Here is a 24211-nt window from a genome sequence, read left to right on the forward strand (position 1 = left end):
GGAAAACAAGAGAGCTATCACAAATGAGGAAAAACCAAAGGAAGACCACAGGTAATTTCAGTGTAACAAAGAGAAAACTCATGAAAAATCAGATCTTGGAGCACAAACAATGGAAGTCATCAACCACTGGCTCCAGAATATGACAGGGATTAGAGAATGGATGGAAAGAGTGAATAAGACTCAAGAAAGACAAGATGCAACACTGAAAGAACTTATAACAGAGATTTTCTCAATAAAAAATTTCATCCAGAAAATAAATAACAAGATGACAAGCATGGAAAGCAGAATTAATCTAGCTGAAGAAAGAATCTCAGAATCTGAAGACCAGAACATGGAATTAACCCAATCTATAAAAAACATAGAAAAAAGACTCAGAAAAAAAAAAGAAAACAAAAACAAAGCCTACAAGAGTTGTGTGATTATATCAAGAGGTCGAACATACCTCTGATTGGTATCCCAGGAGAAGAAAGGGAAATGGAAAACAACTTGGAGCAAGTATTCAAGGAGGTAATCCAAGAAAACTTTCCCTATCTCACCAGAGATGTGATCAGCCAAACACAAGAGATACAGAGAACCCACTCAAGACATCAATGAGAAGACCAACCCCAAGAGATTAGTAATTCACCTACACAAAGTAGGCACAAAAGAAAAAATCCTAAATGCAGCAAGGGAGACAGGTCTGACTACCTACCAGGGAAAACCAATCAGAATAGTGGCAGACCTATCGGCAGAAACACTATAAGAGAGAAAGGACTGGAATCCAATATTCAAAGTCCTCAAAGATAAATAATTTCAACCAAGAATTTCCTACCCAGCCAAGCTCAGCTTCATCAGTGATGGAGAATAAAAATCCTTCCCAGACATCCAATCCCTAAATGATTATGCAGCTTCCAGACCAGCTCTGCAGGAGACACTTAACAAGATATTAAGCACAGAAGAAAGAAGAAAAAGAATGACCACGCACTTCCCAAGAGAACAGCAGGGCACAGAATCAACAGAGAATATAGCACAATAAGAAACCTGAAAACATACACCAACCCCAAAGCCAAAGAAAACAAGCAAACAAAGAAAAAACTTTATAAGAATCTCATGACAGGGATAAACAATCACATTTCAATGATCAGATTGAATGTGAATAAACTAAATGCACCACTGAAAAGACACAGAATGGCAAACTGGATAGGAAACCATGACCCAATTATTTGCTGCATCCAGGAGACTCATCTCCCTACAAGGGATGCACACAACTCAAAATTAAAGGATGGAAAATGAGTTTCCAGGCAAATGAATCACAAAAGAAGGCAAGAGTCACGATCTTAATATCAGACAAAACAACCTTTAAGCTATCATCCTACAAAAAAGATACCTGCACACGAATATTTGTTGCAGCTCTATTTCCAATAGCAAAAACATGGAACCAACGATGCTGCCCATCAAAGCTGGACTCGATTAAAAAAATGTGGTACATATATACAATGGAATATTATGCAGCCATAAAGAAGGACAAACGTATGGACTTGGCGGCAACTTGGATGGATTTAGAGTCAATCATACTTGGTGATCTATCACAGACACAAAGAACAAAGTACTATATGTTTTCACTCATAAGTGGACCTTGAACAATTATCATAATGCTATAAGAAAGGGATTGGCAATAGTGAGAAACTGCCAGGGAAGGGGATGGGATTGGCAGTTGAAGGAAACTACTAGGGGAGGGAGGGGCACACCTCATCAAAAAGAGTACCTGCATAATCAACGTTTGTATACCTAACCTTGAATTGTACCCCACATCTTTAAAATAATTTTAAAAAATTTTAAAGAATGAACAGCATATGCAAAGGTGGTCCTTTAAGATTATAATACTGTACTTTAATTGTACTTTTGTATGTTTAGATACACAAATCCCATGTGTTACAGTTGCCTGCAGTGTTCAGTACAGTCTGAGAACTATATAGGTGCTATATGTGCTATACAGCTTTGTAGTCTAGGAGCAATATACTATTTTATATTGCCTAGGAGTGTAGTAGGCTATCTCATCTAGGTTTGAATGAGTCACTCTATGATAGCCGCACAACTTCTCAGAATATGTCCCTGACTAAGCAATGTGTGACAACAATCCCAGAGAAAACCCAGTCCTCTGTAGGCCTCAAATACCATGTAAGTGAGATTAAGTGGAAGTGGTATGAAAATGACCTTTTCCTTTCCCCAGAATGAATCCATATGATGGAAGTGTAATATGATTCAGAGCATGAAAGAAGGTAAGGTAGTGTCCATTATAATTACAACTTTATGAGTTCAAAGGTGAAGTCTGTTATCACAAGGCTGGGATATGCAGGTGACCTGGGGCTTCCTCCAAGCCTGGCATCTTCATATCCCCTATAGTGCAAAAAAACACCTTGTCATCTCTCCAGGGAAATACCAGTTACTGTTCTTACTGGTGTTAGGGAATGAAGGAGGACACTCTTTAGAAATGAGTCTGATAATGGAGTGTGTCTTAAAGCCATGAAAAGAAAGGAGAGGTGGTAGGATTTTTTGGGTGTGGTCAACTAGGGCTGAGCTTGGAGCCTGAGGGCAGATTGAGGTTCCCTCAGCATAGGCAGGTACTTCCTGGTGCTAGAGATGCCACACAGGATCCTTAGAAAGGTTACTTTGAAGATGTAGGAAGAGGAGTAACCTCAGCAGCCTGAGGCCAGTGAGGGAACAGGCTGTGCATGGTGGTGATGTATTAATAGTCCTTGGAGTTCTTTTTGTTTTAGGACCAGAGGTAGCAGGAGCACTGGAATACTGTTTTTGCCCAAAAGAAAGCCCTAGCCTATAGTTTCATGGAGTGAGGTGGTCAGAGGAGGTGTTGTCCAGTGCTCTCTTATCCAGTGCAACCCTCATAATGCTATAAGAAAGGGATCGGCAATAGTGGGAAACTGCCAGGGAAGGGGATGGGATTGGCAGTTGAAGGAAACTACTAGGGGAGGGAGGGGCACACCTCAACAAAAAGGGTACCTGCATAATCAATGTTTATATAGATATACAGATATAACATATGGCTTGCTGCCTCTCATACTGTCATTCACTTGGTTGTGAAAAAGATATTGCTGTTCAGAAATGAGAAAAGTATTCTGCAATGAACCAAGGGTTGGTGAAGGTATGCAGTGAGGAAGACTAGAGAGTGTGTCACAGACACAAATAAGAGGCACTGGACTAGGGTACTTCACCCAGAGTACAGCCCACAAGGAGAGTCCCAGCCCTGGGAGCAGGGCAACTGAAGGCCGGCTGGGGTCTGCCCAGTGGTCCCTTGCCTACTGCATGCCTTTGGGTCAGTCACTCACCCTGCCATGGAAGTGAGCTACAGTCCCTCTGGCCACATGCCCCATCCCCTCCCCTCCTTGCCACGCTGTGAAGAACACTGACCCTGAGAATAGTGAAACCATCTGCCTGCCCCTGGCTTCCTCTCACCAGCCTGTGAAAGCTCTGGGTTCGGTTCTTGTCTCTGAAGTGCGAAAGACCACATAAGAGAGCCTCAACTTTAGACAGTTTATGTTCTTCAGTCAGTCTGTTGAAGACCTAGGTTTGATTGTGATAGAATTAAAGAACTTATCTTTTCCTATGTGTGTGCATACAGGCATTTGGGTGCCACATTTATTGACGGTCAGTTTTAAAGGCATAAAATGCAATAGTACTGCTGGGAACCTGGCATATAAGACATTCGCTGGTGGACATGTTTTTTCATGTGTATTGGGTCCTTGTACATACTGACACTATTCCTGATCACTGTGGGTAGGCATTTCACCTCATGCTAGCAACTCAGGGATGCCCATCACTGAAGTAGAGCTGGCATGGGTAGTCTAACTGAGGACAGCAAGCCCCTTTGCAAGGAGGATTTATACTTCAGGTGCTGGGCAGAGGAGGCATCCGTGAGTGACACAAGAGCCACAATTCTGTACGGCATGTGGAATGCAAATAGAAAGTAGTGCTTTCATTTTTGAGGGTCTCAAAGTCTTTGCATGATGGAGCTAGAAAGACCTCTAGGGATAATGCTCATTGTACTAGGGGGACTCCAAAAAACCCACAGTTGTCTTTTGAAGGGTGGGCCCCGTATAGTAAAGGCTTCCCCCACTAGATATGTGTCCTAGAAACTCATCAGCATCAACATACCAGCTAGTGTTGTGAAAGGCTGCGATCGGCTTCAGTGAATTTTTTTACTGTTTTGAAGAATTGTTCAATATTTGCCCATTCCATGAAGGGTGATTTACATGAACAACTGTCCACACTGCACTGAATGTTCAGCAGTTTTTAAGCAAAAATGGGATGGCCCCCATGCTTCACTCTCCCTATTCACCTGATCTCGCCCCAGCAACTTTTTGAGTTTCCCCAATGAAAAAAATTCTCAAGGAAACATGTTGCCGATGTGGAAGAGGTAAAACAAAAAATGGCAGAAGCACTAAAAGGCATCAAAATTGACTAGCTCAAAAACTGTTTTGAGCAGTGGTAAAAGGCATCTCAGTAGGTCATTGCATCAAATGGAAAGTACTTTGAAGGTGACTGAAGTTTAAACATGTAAGAATAAATACATAATTTTTTTAAACAAATGTCATTTGGGTGTAGTCTCCCCTCACATATGTAAAACAGAGGCCCAGAAAGGGATGGTGATTTGTTCAAGGTTACATAGCTAAATGGCATAGAACCAGGGCAGGATCTTGGTTTCTTGTCTAGTGTTGTTGTTGTCTCTGGTTTAGTACGACCTAATGGGTCAGCTGTGTTCCTGGAGGTGGGGTTTCACATGGAGTCCTGTCACTCTAGCTCTCTGGATGTGGAAATTGCTGCGATTCAGGATTTTTCTGTCAGCCACTGCCAAGAGCAGGGAACTCCTAGTGTTTTGTGGCCACAGCCCACCCGTGGAAGTGATCAGACTGTAAGCACAGAGCCAGTTGTGGGCTGAGGTGATATGGGTGGAGCATCAGTATGTTCTCTGTGTCATTGCTTTATCTTTTGTGTTGTTGTTGTTAAATTTCAAGGGGTACATGTGCTGGTTTGTTACATGGGTATATCGTCTGATGGTGAGTTTGGGGCTTCTGTTGAGCCTGTCATCCAGGTGGTGAGGATGGCTGGTTTTTCAATCCCTACTCCCTTTCCTCCCTCCCCTCTTTAGGAGTCCCTAGTGTCTGTTGTTCCCATCTTTATGTCCATGCATACCCAGTGTTTAGCTCCCACTTATAAGTGAGAACATGCGGTATTCAGTTTTCAGTTTTGTGATAATTCACTTAGAATGGTCTCCAGCTGCATCCATGTTGCTGTAAAGGATGCGATTTTGTTCTTTTTTAATGACTGCATAGTATTTCATGGTGTATATGTACCACACTTTACATATCCAGTTCATTGTTGAGGGGCGCCTAAGTTGGTGCCATGGTTTTGCTCTTGTGAATAGTGCTGTGATAAACGTACGAATGCCAGTATCTTTCTGGTAGAGTTATTGATGCTCTTTTGGGTATATACCCAGTAGTGTGATTGCTGAGTTGAATAATAAATCTATTTTTAGTTCTTTGAGCTTTCCACAGGATCTGAGTTAGTATACATTCCTATCAGCAGTATATGAGTGTTTTCTTTCCTCTTCAACCTTGCCAACATCTGCTGTTTTTTGTCTTCTTAATAGTAGCCGTTCTGACTGATGTAAGATGGTATCTCATTGTGGTTTTGACGTGCATTTCTCTGATGATTAGTGATTTCAGCATTTTTTCATGTGTTTGTTGGCTGCTTGTATGTCTTTTTCTGAGAAGTGTCTGTTCATGTCCTTTGCCAACTTTTTAATGGGGTTATTTGCTTTTGTTTTTGTTTTATCCTGTCAATTTGTTTGAGTCTTTTATAGATTCTAGCTATTGGTCCTTTATTGAATGCATTATTTACAATGCTTTCCCCAATTCTGTGGGTTGTCTATTAACTTAGTTGATGCTTTCTTTTGCTGTGCAGAAGCTCTTTAGTTTGATTAGGTACCACTTGTCAGTTTTGGTTTTTGCTGTTTGTTTTTGAAGTGTTGGTCATGAATTTGTTGCCTAGGTTGATGTCTAGGAAAGTGTCTCCTAGGCTTTTTTCTAGAAATTGTATAGTTTGAGGTCCTATGTTTACGTCACTAATCCATCTTCAGTTTATTTTTGTATATGGTGAATTTCATTCTTCTGCATATGGGTAACCAGATTTCCCAGCACCATTTGTTAAATAGGGTGTTCTTTACCCAATGTGTGTTTTTGTAGACATTGTCAAAGAAGAGTTGGTTGCAGTCAGCAGTTTTATTTCTGAGTTCTCTATTGCGTTCATTGGTCTATGTATCTAATTTTGTCCCAGTATAATTCCGATTTAGTGATTGAAACATCATAGTAAAGTTTGATCTCTGCAATGTGATGACTCTGTCTTTATTCTTTTTGCTTAGGATTGCTTTGGCTGTTTGGGTTCTTTTTGTTTCTATATGAGTTTAAGTATTGCTTTTTCTAGATATGTGAAAAATGATGCTGTTAGTTAGGTATGGGTCATGTTGAATCTGTAGATTGCTTTCAGTAGTATGGGTATTTTAATGCTATAGGTTCCTCAAATCCATGAGCATGGAGTGTTTTTTCCATTTGTGTCATCTTTGATTTCTACCAGCAGTGTTTTGTAGTTCTGTTGTAAATGGGAGTGTGTTTGTGGTTTAGTTGTCAGGTTGAACTTTGTTGGTGTATAAAAATGCAACTGACTTTTCAGCATTGATTTTGTATCCTGTGACTTTACTTAAGTCATTTATCAGTCGTAGGAGTCTTTTGATGGAATCTTTAGGGTTTTCTAGAGATAGAATCCTATCATCTGTGAAGAAAGATAATCTAACTTCTTTTCCTATGTGGCTACCTACTATTTCTTTCTAACATAGAGCTTCCAGTACTTTGTTAAACAGGAATGGTTTCTTTTTCTTTTAAACAAAGCTTCTCCCCGCAGACAGATTTTCACCCAGTTCATCTACTCCAAAGTGCTGTGTAGTTCTCATTGTCCCTATCTGTACTTCCTATATGACATTCAGATCCCTACACTGCTAGGGTGAGGGAGAATTTGAAGAAGATAGGGAATTGGGTAATTATTGAAATGAGGCAACATGAATTCCAAAAGTTAAATCATCTTTTATTAAAGGGAAAGCTTAGTAACACTTTAAGAGTTAGTCACTTAACAACTCTAAAATAATATGGTCACTACTTTGAGTACTCTATTGGAGTGTGCCATGTTTAGCACAGTGGAGGAATGTGGTATTTCAGTCATTGAAGTTTATTCTCTCAAATGCCAAAATTAAAAACAACTCCCAAATGTTTCTTGATTGGAATATCTTGAAAATGATATACTTCCCCACTCTGTGAAATGGAACCTTTATTGATGGCCTCAGAGGGGTGTGAGATTCTCTCCCCTGCTTGTGTGGCCAAGTCCTGTGCAGTGGGTTTGCTTCTCTGTTCTCATCTCTCTGCCTTCCTGAGATCTGTTACTTCCTCGGGACACTGTCCTTGCCCTGAAAGATTTTCTCCATACCTCATGATTTGCCATGTCAAGGACTGAAAATCAATATACCACACTTGGTCAAGTGTGTTGTCTGCATGCCCCTCCTGCAGAAGAAGGTGCATGGCTGGCTGTGACACCTCTGAAATAACACTTTCATTTGCCTTTTAAGGAGAATAAGATTATCAGAACCCTGACTTCTGTGCAAGTAGAGAAATGTTTAATCCCTGTAATTTATTTATGGCTTTATTGACTTGACAGATCTTCAAGAACCTGCCAGATGTCAGGTTCAGTGGTTGGTACTGGTGTTCAGAATGGTATTCACTCACTTGTGGGGGAGCATAGTGACCATCATGACCAGGTCATTCATGGTTAATTACACAGGCAGTTAGCTTACCCTCACACAGGAGGGGAGAGAATTGTAGCTGGCATCTGAACGTTCACGAGCCTGCCACCTTCTCTCTTTGGAAGTGTAACTTTCCCTGATATACAGCAAGTGCATATTAGAGTAATTTGTGACATTGAAACTGTTCAGCATGATTGAGTTAAGGCATAGACAATGTCTAGTTAAAATATTAATGCACTGAGTTAAACCCTTTATTCAATTTATCGGAATTATGTACCTACTTTTAAAATTCTGACAGTCAACTCTTCTTTTGAAATAACAACATTATTTTGATATAATTTAGGTTGTATTTTATCCTAGTCCAACAGTACCTACGACAGAATGAATCTAAATTAATCGTAGTAAAATTATGTCAAGTTATATTCCAGAATTGAGATTATTTGGAAAGTCAAAGTTGAAGTATATCATTACTTTTCTGGAAAAGACTAATGGTAATGATGAGATCACAGAGTCATGCTTCTGGTTGTTTAAGAAAGAGATTAAGCAGTTTTCAGACTCTTTAGAAATGTCATTTTATCTGCCAGTAAACAATTGAGAATTATTCTAATGGCTCCTCTCCCTTTCCACTTTCCACAGTTTAGGTCGAATATCTATGTATAATGTCAAAGTGAGGAGACTGCATTTCTTAAACATGTAAGCCTTCACTTCCATCTTGATGGAACTTTAACAGCCTTATCAGGCTTCTGGAAAAGATGGTGACAGAACAGGTCAGACTGCTCTCTGCATGAGCGGATGTGTGCCCTGGGTGAGTGAATGTCCACCTGAGGAGAGACTTGAGTTCATGCACCTGGGACTCTCCTCCAGAGGTGACTGCAACCCACTACCACCCTGAAATTAGAGACCCAGATGCACAGGATCATCTGCCATTCTCAGGGCTCTCTTGAGAGGAGGCAGCAGAGAACAGCTGCCCTTCACCTCCTGGTAGCCAGCCCATGCCATCACCTGCAGCAGCAGACCGGGCATGAGCAGGGGGAACTGTGAAGAAAGCAGGTTTTAGAAATCTGGTATAAAGCTCTACACTGGTGTTGAGACACCGACAAGTGCCATCTTTTCAGTTCTGGGACCAGGCAGAGACCTACATTGCCCTCCCCCTAACTCTGCCCAGCCTTCTTCTAGGGACCCAGAGGCTATCTTTTCATTGGACTTGGAAAGACAGATGCCTCTCCCCCACCCTGGAACAGGCACAGAGACGTCGGATCTGAGTGGGAGACTTGACAGCAGCAGCAGCAAGTAGGGTGAGTCTCATCTGATCCATCCTCGTCCTACAGTAGTCCTTGGGACATCTGACACATGCTGAGAACAACTCTATCAGCCTTCAGTGAGAGTGAGGAGAGGAACTGGAGACCAGAACCGCTCCCTAAGGCAGAGATGGCACCTGAAAGAGCCCAAAGGAACCTGGAGTTACAGAAACAGCCACAAAGTGAGGTATTTCTTTTCTTCTTGTTTGTTTAGTTTTTGGTTTTTTTTCTTTTCTCTTCCTTTCTGTTTTTATTTATGTTTTTGTACTTGCTTTATTTTTGATATTTTAATTTTTTTTAAAGATTTTCTGTTGTAGATGGGTATTTTTGAAAGTGAATACACCAACAGGGAGGTTTTTGTTTGTTTGTTTGTATTATTTTCTGTATGTTTTGTCTTTTTTGTTTTTTGTGTCTTTGCTTCTCTGTCTATTCATTAGTTGGTATGCCTATTTTCCCTCTTCTCCATCTCTCTCTCCACATTCTCCTTCCTTTTTCCATTCTTTTCCCTTTTTAATCTCATTTTTCTTTCAGGGGCAAATAGACAACCCTACTGCATGGACAGATTGTAAGGCAGTGGGAAGTGGGTTCCAGGGGGCACACACATATGTCAGCAGATAATGGGATTTGCAGATAGCTTCTGAATCACAGCTCTCCACTTAATTAAATCTCAAAACTGCAAAAAGCACGACCCCCACTCCTAGTCTAGCTTCAGAATTGAACAAAACCAGAGGATCTACATAAAGAAGAAGAGGAGATTGAGCAAACAGAAATAAAAGTTATATCCCCATTACTGAACAAAAGAATTAAAGAAGAGGTTTAAAAAAAGGGTGGGAGGGGAGGAAAGCCTACACAAATGAAGAAAAACCAAAGGAAGAATATGAGTCTCACACAGACTCCTGGGAGCTCAGCCACTGAGAATACAAACTTTAGAACTCAAACAATGAAGAGCCTCCAGAATGACTGATCTCAAACCACAAATCCAGATATCAAGATATTAATAGAGAGAATAAATAGAAATGAGGAGAAACAAGAGGAAAGAATGAAGGAGTTGATAACTGAGATAACAGCAATAAAGAAAACAGTGAATGAAATAAACAACAAACTGATAAGCATGGAAAGCAGAATTAACCAAGCAGAAGTAAAAATCTCAGCACTCGAGGACCAAAATATGGAACTAGCCGAAACTTACAAAACATAGAAAAGAAGCTTTAAAGGACAGAAAAAAACATCTAAGAGATAAGGGATAATTTCAAGAGGCCAAACCTAAGATTAATTGGAATCCCTGAGGCAGATAAAGAGACAGAGACCACCCTGGAACAAACAGTCCATGAATATCCAAGAAAACTTCCCTCATCAGTGACATAACCCTTCAAACACAAGAGATTCAGAGAATGCCTGCAAGACAACAAATGAGAAGAGCAACTCCTAGACACATAGTAATTCACCTACACAAAGTGGGTATAAAAGAAAAGATCCTAAAGATTGAAAGAGAGAAAAGTCAGACTACTTACCAGGGAAGACCAATTAGAATAGCAGCAGATTTATCTACAGAAACACTTCAGGCTAGGAGAGCTTGGAGTTCAATCTTCAAAGTTCTCAAAGATAAACAATTTCAACCAAGAATTACCTACTGAGCTAAGCTAAATTTCATCAGTGATGGAGAATTAAAATCCTTCCCAGATATTCAGTGCCTAAGAGTTTACGCTGCCTCCAGACCAGTTTTACAAGAAACACTTAAAATATTAAACACAGAAGAAAAGGAAAAAAAAGAATGACAATGCCCTTCCCAAGAATGCAGGAAAAAGATTGAAAATACACATGAATCAACCCAAATATCAGAAGAAATACAACAAACAAATAAACAACAGCAACAAAAAGAAACTCTGTAAGAACTTCATGGCAGGGATAAACTTTCACATCTCAATAATTAACCTGAATGTGAATGGACTAAATACACCACTGAAAAGACATAGAATGGCAAATTGGATAAATATTATGAGGTGACAGTATATTGTCTCCAAGAGACTCATCTCACCAGAAAGGACACTCACAGACTCAAAACAAGAGGATGGGGAATAAAATTTCAGATGAATGGAACACAAGAGAAAGCAGGAGTCATGATCTTGATAGCAGACAAAATACTTTTAAACTATCAAAAACTTTAAAAGATTTCAAAGGTCACTATAATGATAAAAATTCAATCCATCTACAAGAAGTATCCATCCTAAAAATATATATATACCTCCAACATAGGAGCACCAACTTTCATAAAGCAGCTTCTAGGTAAACTAAAAAAAGATAAGTTTAACACTATCTCAGTTGGGGACTTAAACACCTCACTAACAAACCTAAACAAATCATCAGGACAAAAAACAGGGAGATTCAAAACCTCAATGTGGTGCTTGACCAAATGGACTTAATTTATACCTACAGAACACTCCAGCCAACAACCACAGAATATGCATTCTACTCATCACCACATGGAACTTACTCTAAGATTCACCACATCCTCAGCCATAAATCAAGCATAAACAAATTCCATAAGATTGAAATTCTGCCATGTACCTTCTCAGACCACAGTGGAATAAAAATAAATATCAATACCAACAAAGTTTCCCCAAAACCCACAAAGACATGGACACTAAACTGATTAAAAGATACCTGGAAACAAATGAAAATGAAGAAATATCTTACCAAAATCTCTGGAATGCCATGAAAGCAGTCCTAAGAAGGGAATTCATCTCTCTACAAACACACATGAACAAATTGGAAAGATCACAAGTTAACAGCCTAACAAATCAACTAAGGAGCTGGAAAAGCAAGACCACCAAAACCCTAACTTCAGCGGAATAATCCAGATCACCAAAATGAAAACCCAAATTTGGGACATAGAAGACAAAATATAATACAAAAGAAATCAATGGGCTGGGCTCAGTGGCTCAGCCTGTAATCCCACACTTTGGAAGGCCAAGGTGAGTGGTTCAAGACCTGCCTGGGCAACCTGGCGAGACCTCATCTCTACAATAAATCAAAATAGTTCGCTGAGTGTGGTAGCATGTGCCTGTAATTCCAGCTACTTGGAAGGCTGAGGCAGAAGGATTGCTGGAGCCCAGCAGGGCGAGGCTGCGGTGGCCGTTTGGGTGACAGAGTGAGACTTCAACTCAAAAAAGAAAAAAAAATCAATGAAATCAAAAGCTGGGTTTTTTTGAAAGGATAAACAAGATTGATGGGCCCCCTAGCTAGACTGACCAAGAAAAAGCCCAAGTAAACAAAATCAGAAATGCAAAATGTGAAGTCAAAACTGGCCCTAAAGAAATATAAAAGAATGTCAGAGATTACTAAGTACACTTTATGGGAACAAACTTGAAAACCTATATGAAATAGAGGACTTTCTGACATCACACAACCTCCCCAGGTTGAAACAAGAAGAAATCAAGACCCTAAACAGACCAATAACAACCCAGGAAATTGATTATGTCATAAGAAAACTACCTACAAAAAAAGCCCTGGATGCAGATGGCTTTCCAGCAGAATTCTACAAAACATACAAGGAGTAGCTGATACCAATCCTACTGAAAGTATTCCAGGCAATTGAGAAAGAAGGAACTCTTCCCAAATCATTTTATGAAGCTAACATCACAGTGACACCCAAACTGGGTAAAAATCCAACAAAGCAAGAGAACTACAGGCCAATGTCCTTGAGGAACATAGATGCTAAAATTCTTAACAAGATTCTAGTAAACTGGACCCAACAACACAATTCAAAAATCACCCACCATGACCAAGTAAGCTTCATCCCCAGGATACAGGACTGGTTCAACATCCACAAGACTGTAAACTTAATTAAATACATCAACAAATGTAAAGGCAAAAACCACATGATTATATCATTAGATGCAGAAAAAACTTTTGATAAAATCCAGCAGCCCCTCTTGATAAAAACCCTTGAACATCTAGGCATAGATGGAACATATGTCAAAATAGTAAGAACTATCTACATGAAACCCACAGCCAACATCTGCTAAACAGACAGAAATTAGAATCATTTCCTCTGAAAACTGGAACAAGACAAGGATGCCCACTCTCAACCCCTCCTGTTCTACTTAGTATTGGAAGTCCTAGCTAGAGCAGACAATAGAAGGAAATCAGGGGTATCCAAATAGGAAAAGAGGAAGTTAAGTTATCCCTCTTTGTAGACAACATGATTCTATACCTAGAAAACCCAAGAGAATCTGTCAAAAACCTCCTTGAACTGATAAAGAACTTTGGCAAAGTCTCAGGGTATAAAATAAATGTGCAAAAGTCAGTTGCATTCCTATACATCAATAAACAAAGAGAAACCCAAATAAAAACCACAATCCCATTCACAATAGACACACACACACACACACACACACACACACACACACACACACACACACACAATACCTTGGCCTTTTTCTAACCAGAGACATCAAAGACCTTTACAACAAAAACTACAAAACACTTCTCAAATAAATCAAAGTTCATACAAATTTTAGAAAATTCCATACTCATGGACTGGAAAAATCAGCAATGTTAAGATGTCCATCCTACCCAAGGCAATCTACAGATTTAACACAATCCTTATTAAATTACCAACAGTATTCTTCTCAGACCTGGAAATGACAATACAGGAATTAATATGGAAACATAAATGACCACAAATCACCAAAACAATCCTCAGCTAAAAAAACAAAAAAAATTCAGGAGACATCACATTCCCAGACTTTAAGCCTTATTATAAAGCTACAATAATCAAAACAGCCTAGTACTGGTACAAGATCAGGCATACAGACTAATGGAACAGTATAAAGATTCCAGAAGCAAAACCTTAAATTCTCAATGAACTCATCTTTGACAAAGCCTCCACCATTAACCACTGGAGAGAGGAAAACCTGTTTAGTAAATGGTGCTGGAAAAACTGGTGACCACATACAGAAGATTAAAACAAGACTCCTACCTATCACTGTACACAAAAATCAACTCTAAATGGATCAAAGACCTAAATGTAAAACCTCATACTATAGGTACCTTAGAAAATGCAAGAGACAATGTTATGGAAATTGGAACTGGCAACCAATTCCTGATCAAAATCCCAATTGCCCATGCCATAAGAGATAAGATAGATTAGTGGGACCTCATCAAATTGAAAAACTTCTGCAAAGCCAAAGAAACCATTAGGAGGGTGGGGAGACAGCCCACAGACTGGGAAAAAATATTTGCCAACTGTATATCTGACAAAGGCCTAATATCTAGGATCTACATCTAGGATCTAGCTGAAGAGGATGCAGTGAAAAGAGAACACTTCTACACTGTTGGTGAGAGTGTAAACTCATACAGTTTCTCTGGAAAACGGTGTGGTGATTCCTAAAAGATCTAATAATAGACCTCTCCTCTCATATGACCCCACAATCCCCCTACTGGGAATTTACCAGGAGGAATTCAAATCAATCTATGAAAAAGATACCTGCACACACATTTTTATTGCAGCATTATTTACAATAGCAAAAACATGGAAACAACCATGCTGCCCATCAAAAGAGGGCTAGATTTAATAAATGTGGTACATATACGCGATGGAATATTATGCAGCTATAAAGAACATAATTATGAACTTCACAGCAACTTGGGTGCACTTAGAGGCTATAATACTGAGTGATCTATTACAAAAACAAAGAACCGAGTATCATATGTTCTCACTTGTAAGCGGACCTTGAACAACTATCATAATACTATAAGAAAGGAATTGGCAGTAGTGGGAAACTGCCAGGGGAGGACAAGGGCGAGATTGGCAGCAGTGGAAAACTGCTGGGGGAGGGAGAGGCACACCTCATCAACAAGGGTACCTGCATAATGAACATTTATATATATAACCCTGAATTGCATCCCACATGTTTAAAATTAAAAATTAAAAAGCTTATCAAACGGTGATACTATGTCCTAGCATAGGCAGGGAGTGTCTTAGATGCAGCATCTTCTTAGGGGAATGTGGTAAATGTTAACGAGCGGCAGTTCCCAAAATGCTGACCTTGGTCCCGGGTGTGCGGATGTCATAGGGTGGTTACAGTTCATTTATTTCCTTATGTTCAGAACTTTTATTGACATGAGCTCATATAATTTAGGTTTTGCTGTATTCAATATTCATACAATATAGACATATTTAAATATAGGATATATACTAAACAAAAGTAAATTTCAATCCATTTTCTGTTCAAATAAAAATCACTTATCAGTAGAGTTCAAATTAAAGGTATTTTTTCCACAGGGTCAGATATTTAGCTCTTCAGGGGTTAATTAGCCAGACTACATATTTTCTTTAGCTGTTCTGACCGTCCACAGTCCCAGGGCATTAGGCAAAGTGGAGTGCTGAGCCCTCCCCAGGCTTCCCTTCCCATTATATGGCTTCTGCTTCTTTCCCTCTCACACAGAAACTTCTGGTTATTCACCATTTATTGTTCAGCTGGGGCTGTGCCGAGCCCATCTCCTCCATTTTCATTTAATCCTCATGCGAACCCTGTGAGGTGGCATGGATGAGGAACTGAGGCTCAGAAATGACAAGGCTTGTCCAGGATCTTGCAGCAAAGCCAGACATCAGCCCAGGTACCTTCAACCGCATTGCCATGCCTCCTACACACACACCCCACACCTGTAGCCTGTGACTGTGACTACTGAACACACAGCTGTCTTCCCTGCAGGAGTGTGAGCTCCTTTGGGGCGGGACTGTGGTGCGGGGTGTTTTGGCACCTGCTGTTGGTTATTTCGGCTAGAATATTTGCGGGGGGGGGAGGGGGGAGTTGAAACAAACAAGCAGAATTGACCCTAGGGTAGGTCACCTGTGCCTCCTTCCCATGGGTAAAGGAAGCTGCATTCAACAAAACCTAGCTTCGCACTAGAGCAGACTTCCATGCTGCTTCCCAGAGCACAGCATGTGTGCTGACGGAGCAGTCCTTCGACACAATGAAAGTGAAGATGCAGTAATCCTGCACCTCTGGGAGGCTGAGGTGAGTGGATTGCCTGAGCCCGCGGGTTCGAGACCCGCCTGGGCAGCGAGACCTCATCTCTCCAATAAATCAAAAAATCAGCTGGGCGTGGTAGCCTATGCCTGTAATCCTGGCTACTTGGAAGGCTGAGGCGGAAGGATCGCCGGAGCCCAGCAGGTCGAGGCTGCGGTGGCTGGGAGCGGCCACTGCACTCCAGTCTGGGTGACAGAGTGAGACTCCAATTCAAAAAAAAAAAAAAAGAAAGTGAAGATGCAGATGTTCCTGGACCCGTACTGGGGCCTCCCCAACTGCTGCCTAAAGGCCTCTTCCCAGGTGGGCTTCCACAGTTCTACAAGGGAACCAGAGCTGACCGCTGTGAACTTGGTCCTCTTCATGTCCCAAGGCTTTTGTCGGCAGGTGGTGCAAAAAGTGGTTGGATTAGACAAGCAGGCAAAGCAAAGGTGAGTTGACGAAATGGACTATTTTTTTTTTTTCCAAAATAAAACACACTCACAAACACCATTGGGCCAGGGACATTGGCTCATACCTATTATTCCAGTCCTTTTGGAGGCCAGAGTGGGAGGATCATTTGAGGCCAGGAGTTTGAGACAAACCTGGGCAAAATAATGAGACTCCATCTCTTAAAAACAACAGAAAACATTGTTGTATGGTTAGATATTTTATAAGGAAGAATGTTTCCTTTTTAAATAACTACCTTTGTATTATAAAGTCCTAAATTGTCCTCATTTAAAACTTGGAGATTGCATAGTATTATGCAAAGGAGACTTCCCATAATCCACCCTTAGGAACTGAGAACAAACCACTCTTTAAGTTTTGGTTTTCTTCAGGACAATGCTTTTCAAGTGCTGGCCGTGGTGCTACCTCCCTTGTCTGTCAGATTTGCTGGACTAGAACCAAAGATGTAACTTATGACTCCAGTTCTAGCCTCCATTTCACCAGCAAAATGCAAAGTATTGGAAGAGCCTGTCTGAACCAAACAGGTTTGAGGAGAAACTAAGAATTTTAAGGAGGACTGGAAGCATCTGAGAAGATGTGATGAACCCACCTTTCTTTAGCCCAAGCTTTCACACACAACAGACTTGGTTTGTGCTTGTTCTTCCCTGGGAATTTTTTTACAGAGACTGAAAGGAATTTGGAAACCACTGAGATGTTTAACCATCCCTCTTTTGAACATGAATTTATTTTAAATCATTTAAAATTATTGTATAAGCTTCGTGATTGCACAGGGCAGCTTGATGTTTCAGTAGGAATTTGAAACCCTCTGGCAGCTTCAAGTCTCACATGACTCACGTAGGTTCCTTGTGTACAGATGTGTTCTCTGGAGGTGCCTAGAGGACTCAAGATGTGTCCTTTTATAGGCAGGAATTAGAGCGTGATGGATGAAACTTGTTTTTTAAAGGCTTGGGATTGGCTGGACCACGGAGACAGTGGAGGTAGAGAGGAGGGCTGAGCGCTGATGGTTCCATCCTCCAGCACAGAGAGGGCAGGAAGGAAGGAGGAAGTAAAGAACTGGGCAGAGGACAATCCAGGAGAGCGAGACATCCTATGATGGACTGAACAGAAGCAAAGTTGTTGGCTGTCGTAGTCTCATTCCCCATTGAGGGAGAGACATTCTCCTTGAGGCAACCTGGAGTTTAGTTCTCCTTTGGCCTCCTCAGCAGAGGACAGTGTGGGGAGAGAAGGCATGGCAGCAGTGAGCAACCACAGGAGGTTCTGGAGGAAGAGCTGCATCTTCCCCTCTGAGCAGAGCGCTCCTCTGGCCATAGGACAAGGACAGAGACTTCTGCCTTCTTGCATGAGTGATATCATTAGGGGTCCAGTCCTGCCTGCTCATTTACACTTGTTTTCCTTTCTTAACCTGTGTGCAGGGGGCAGAAAAATCTGAGCATGATGCTTGTCTGATGTCAAACAGTCTCCTGCCATGAAGTTGTATTGCCCATGCTGTCTTTAGAGCCCTGAGCTGGTGAGTGTCCCTAGGAAGTGGTTCCTAGTGTTTCTCTTGTGAGGAACCATTCTGGGTACATTTATTCTGTGTGGTGTACATGTTATTTAGTTTGTTAACGATGCTTAGAGGTTCTGTAGAAACAAAACCATCCTGTTGAACAATGTCTAACTCAGCACCCTAATTGTATTTGATCTTGAAGCCTTTTGCTTTCTCATCCTGAAGAGCAGTATTTGGTTGTGATCTGTTGGGGAGATGCTGCCTTTGCGTTATCGAAGCTCTGACACATCGTGCATGTGCATGACAGGTGGGGAAACTGAGTTGCAAGTATTGACATGCTCAAGATAACCTGGCTAAGGCCTCAAACCCGTGTCTTCAAAGCTCCTGCCCAGTCTTCTTTCCATCAGATCACAGTCAGAGGGTGGAGTATTTTCTAAGGGTCAAATCTAGAGAGAAGATTAGTCAAGTGCAGTGAAAGGAAAGAAATGCCTGTGAACCTGTTGTGAATTTCTGTCATCACACGGTAGATAGTTGTCTGTTCCTGGGTTGAGCATGACAGAGTGATGTTCCACTTTAACCTTTGGCTGGACAGGATATTTGGTGGCAGGAGGTTCAGGTACATGTTTGTTAAATAGATGACAAAGAGATGATTCTTGCAAAAACCCATCCCACTTTCTACATCACATGCAGAATCAGGAACCCAAGCACCTCATTTTGTGCACCGGAAGATGAAAATATCTGTTAGAAAGCCAAAGTCCACTGCAAATCTGATTTGGCCTTGTCCTCACTCCGTGATAATGTGCTTGGTGTTCATTCAGATATCTGAGCCATTATTACATCTTATATTGAATCAATTTCTACATTTATTGACTGCCAGCTTTGTCCTGGAAAACTTGGCAAACTCTGGTTAATGACCGCAATTGATTATTGCCTGTCACCAGGTTGACAGAGAATCCCTGAAGGTGGCCAAATGTATATCTACAACTGGCTATAAGACAGCTGAAACCGTTTGAAGCTTGGTTTTAACAAACAAGGAGTGAGATGAGGAGGACGAGATGGACTGAATGGCATTGACAGGTTCTACACACCATAAAACTGCAAATACATTTGTGTACCTGCCTCTTCTCTGTTAATGGGCTTAGGTTTAATTATTTACAATTAAAAGGAGGAGTGTGCATACTGCTAGTAGTGTCTTACTCCTGAAAGAAAGCTCCACTCAGAGCCAAGCCTTCTGAGAGCCAGGTGTGTAAAAGGCTGGTTCAGCCCCTGTGCACTCCCCTGGCATTCATTCATAGCACAGAGGGAACACCACCATGGAACAGGATAAAAAGGGCCAAGGCTGGACGGACTTGATTTATACTAATCTAACACGGCTAAACTTTAGGATCATTGAATGTGGTAGGTCCTTCTGTAGTTTTGCTCAAAGTTAGCAGAAATAATCTTAGGGACTCAATATTTACCTAAGGAACATACCCAAGGGGCTTTTGGAAATCTATGAGGGTGATCTGGGCTGTCCAGTGACAGCAGGATGCTGGCATTTCATGAGTGTCAGGGAACCAGTTCAAGCCTTCCTACCCAATGAAGGACTGTCCCACCCCAGATGCCCGCCTCTATGATGAAAGTGTCCCAAGGCTAGAAGGAATATTCTTCTCTGACTCCTGTGAACTCTCTGAGGTGTCTTTCTGACTTCTTGAGAAAAGTTTTGCAGTCATTTCCCCATATTCTTGAACTCTGATTGGATTCCAGTTTCACAGGCCTGCTGCTAACAGCAGCTGGTGTTCCTAAGCCTGTATGAGATGAAGTGAATGCTTCTATTTTTGCGTCTGTGAACATTCATCCTTCAGTCTAGTTTAGTTTTCTGATTTAGCCATTTCACTTAAACCACTGAATTTTCAGACTTGTCCTGGTTTCCACCAATCCTGCACCACCATGACACCTTCCTGTTGCCTGCTATGTTGCTGAGACTGAAGAGATCATTAGCTAAACTGAGAAGTCATTTTTTGTTATGCAGCAACTTTTTAGTTAAAAGTTTATTTAGGGTTTTCATCTGTGGCAGTTATATTTCACTTCTTGTTTCTCCAGGTTGGATTTGGGGCATGCAGGAATGACCTCAGGACCAGGTTTTCTTTAAAGCTTAGTGGCAAATACACTGAAGAATTAATAGTGCACTTTTCCCCATGGTGGGACTATGAGAAATTTTTTTTTGCATCTCCTTTAGGTTTTGTTGGGGGTGTTTATTTTGCATGTCGCTGTGTGTCTTAGTTCAGGCTGCTATAACAAAATACGATAGAATTGGTGACTTAATACACATTTCTCACAGTTTTGGAGGCTGAGAAGTCCAAGATCAAGGCTCCGGCAGAGCTGGTGTCTGATGAGAGCTTACTCTGTAATTTGTAGGTAGCCATCTTTTAACTGTTTTTGCATGGCAGAGAGAATGAGCAAGCTCTCTTGTCTCTTCCAACCCCATCACAAGGTACCCACCCTCATGGCCTCATCTCTACCTAGTAATATGGTTTGGCTGTTGTCTCCTTCAAATCTCATGTTGAAAATGATCCCCAGTGTTGGACGTGCATCTTAGTGGGAGGTGATTTGGTCATGGGGATGGGTCCCTCATGAGTGTTTTGATGCCATTCTGGCGGTAATGAGAGAGTACTCGCTGTTAGTTCACAGAAGAGGTGGTTGCTTCAAACAGCCTGGCATCTCATTCTCTTTCTCTCCTGCTTTTGCTCTCACTAAGTGATGTGCCTGCTCTCCTTTTGTCTTCTTCTATGATTTTCAAGCTTCCTGAGGTCTTACCAGAAGCAGATACCAGTGCCATTCAGATCTGTGAGCCAAATAAATCTTTTCTTTATAAATTACCCAGCCTCAGATATTTTTCTAAAAGCAAAAACACACTAATATACCTACATACCTCCCATAAGCCCTATCTCCTAATACCTTGGAGGTTAGAGCTTCAACAAGGGAATTTTTTGCAGGACAAAATTCAGTCCACAGTACTCTGTCTAATAAAAAGGATATGGTTGTTGTAGTCAGGCAGACTTGGCTTTGAGTCCTAGCATTGCCACTTAGTAGCTGGGTAACTTTGGCCACGTTATTGTATTGTCTCTGCGTGTCACTTCTCTGCATGGGAATTGGAGTATTGCTATCTGCCCCATGGGGATGTGGGATCCTTAGATGAAACAGCACATGCAAGTTCTCTCCTTTCATTGTGAACTCCATTTTTAGAGATGGGGGTCTCAGTATGATGCCCAGGCTGGAGTGCAAATGTGATCATAGTGCCCCATGGCCTGGAACTTATGGGTTCAAGTGAACCTCCTGCCTCAGCCTCCCAAATCACTGGGACTACAGGTGCATGTCATGGTGCCCAGCTCCTGACACTTCTTTATCACCAAAGTGCCCTTGGCATGGTGAGTTCTGAAGGAGTCAAGAAGCTGACAGATGACTGTGCATACTCATGTGCTTTCAGTGATCTGCAGAGCACAGCTGCCAGATTTGCGCCTCTGCCTTTGCTATGGTGGTGCTCCACCCCACTGGCCTTGTGAAATGCCGGCTGCAGACCATGTGTGAGATAGAGACGTCAGCAAAGATAGGCAAAAGCCAGAAGTAAGCAGCACTCAGGAGCAAACATCAGGTCTCTGTTGCCCTGGCATATTGGTTGTTTTTTTCATTTTACATTGTGCTAAAATTAGTGGCAGATATGAAAATAGATTTATCTCCTCCAGAATATTGTTTCTAGAACACTTTTCCCTATTAGTCAAAGGATAATTTTCTGCAATAATTGTCTGTGAGGGTTGGGCTCACCACCTACCCCATAGAACACCATAGGGAAGTGTTTAATATCCTAGAAGTAGAGAATCTAGGAGTTGAACACCCTTTTTGGCCTCTTAGGTATAGAAGGCATGAACTTCAATCATACTTGGAGACACACAGAGGTTGGCTTTGTAACTTTGCCTGAGAGCTGAGCCTTCATAAGTGCCAATTTGGATTCTGAGGTGAATACTTAATTCCCATTCCCAGGTTTCACATAGGTATTTAGGCTGATCACCCCAGATTTCAGTGGTAACTTCCATGTCTCTCTCCCCTGCAATCCTTCAAGAGTACTTGCAAAGGACTCAAGTTCCAAAAACATTCACCAAAATGCTTCACAGCTCTTCAATGATCAAATTGTTGACCAGCTCAGTCTTGAAACAGTTTCTCATTACCCCATGAAGGTGTATGTGTCCTGCACAATATGATTTATTTGAATTGAAAAGCAATTTGTTATCCTTATTAATTGTGGAACTTGCTCATTTATTTTGCCATCTTGATAACTTGTCACCTTACAGCAAGAATGGGGTTTGAAATAGTGCCCTGTTTTCTGCACCCTTGAGATTCATTACAACCAACTTGAATCTCATATTCATTGCCTAGAAGTTCAAAAGTGTTAGTCTTTAAGATGTTTCCTTGAAATATACACATGATATCATGAATGTACATGCAAGTCATAAGTGTGCAGTTCTATAAATAGCCACATAATTTAAGTGCCTTTGTAACCAATACCCAGATGAACAAACAGAACATTAGCAGCACCCAGAAAACTGCCCTCATGTCCCTTGGAAGTAGTTTAACGTATCTTAAAGATAGTAATAGTTGTATCCAGAGGGCTTAGGCAGACAGATCCCTTGCAGGAAAGTAACAATTGACTTCATATTGAGGACTAACTGTGTAAGGCGTGTATGGCAGCTGGGGTCTAAGACTTGGATTGGAAGGCAGGTTTATTGTGTTGAACTGAATGACTTTGTTACATTCGCATATGGCAGTGCTAAAGGAAAGGCCTGGCCAAGGAGAATGCTGGAGAATGCTGATGAACCTTTGGAATCTCTCAAAAGGAAAATCAGTGTTCAAAGCCTGTGGCCTTTATTATGGGGCTTGATTCTCCATCTCTCCGGGCTGAGTCCCCTGTGCTTTGCACTATGAGAACAAAGTGAGGAGAGAGAGACTTGCTACGTCATACTGAGTATATGATGCCCCTCCTTGTTCTTAGGGGAGATAAAACTTGCCATGGTGCCCCCCGTTATGAAGAGGATTCAATAAACAAAAAGTGTCCTGTATTCCAGCTGCCCTGGGAGCAGGTTTTCATCTGCTGAAAAGAAATTCTTCTGCATTCCTTGTGTTCTAAGAATTCGATTCTTGGTACTTCAGTGTCATGGGAGCTGTAATTCAATTCTCAGAATTTCTTTTGTCTTGCCTTCAAGTTACATCTGCTTTTTTACTCATTTATCTGCTCTAAAACAAAACAAAATAAACCCTAAACATTGCCATGCAAATTTCCCAACGATTGAGAACATAGGAATCAAGGAAGAAAAGGGACTAAGCAATACAGTATCATTTTATTCTTGCTGAGTATAGGCAACTCCATATTGTACTTACAGTTTTCATTTATCTGCTATTGAAAAAAATGGGTGTTTGCTTTTATATGCTTTGTCATGTGACTTCTAGAAGTGCATGTATCCATTTGAATAAATTTTTTTACTAATAATTTAGTGACAAAATGTTATAAAATAATCGTATTATGCTTCCCTGAGATGTTTCCACCTCACAGAAGGATGTCTTTTATTCTCAGAATTCCTGGTCCCTTTTCAAAAGTCACCTGCTTCCTGATTAGTACTTGAATCAAGTCTGTTAATTGGGTGCAATTGTCCTTGTCTTTTCTTCCTTCCTCATCTGCTTGCCCTGATGTTCTCTTTGTCCCCTCCCAGTACAGTGTGATCTTTTGTGAAGAGTATTCTTAGAAAGGATGGTTCCTTGGGTTTCTACCATGGATTCTTTAGTGGCTGTGAACTGAGTCATACTTTTTTTTTTTTTGCATCAGCCAGATAAGATGAACTAGATAAATGTGTCTGCATTGACACACTTGGGTATGGGGGTGTCTGCTCCTTCAAGGTGTGGTTTCTGTGAATTCTCTGCCCTTTGTGCCTGTCCCACCCATGAGGGGTGGTATCCACCTGGCATGGGGAAGCTTCTGGATGCCAGAAAGTAACACAGCAGCAGCACTTGCTAGCAACCTTCGTCCCAGCTTGGTAATTTCCTCAGGACTGGGAAAGTGTTTGGCCTCTCTTCTCACTCCCCA

General features: G+C 41.2%; 1 pseudogene; it reads left to right on the top strand.

Moving 5' to 3' along the window:
- Positions 1 to 4730: 4730 nt before the first annotated feature.
- LOC103253325 lies at positions 4731 to 23917 on the top strand (annotated as a pseudogene).
- Positions 23918 to 24211: the final 294 nt, after the last annotated feature.

Source organism: Carlito syrichta, unplaced genomic scaffold (assembly GCF_000164805.1).
Source record: "Carlito syrichta isolate Samal-C Ts95f unplaced genomic scaffold, Tarsius_syrichta-2.0.1 Scaffold220719, whole genome shotgun sequence".
Classification (NCBI taxonomy): Eukaryota; Metazoa; Chordata; class Mammalia; order Primates; family Tarsiidae; genus Carlito; species Carlito syrichta.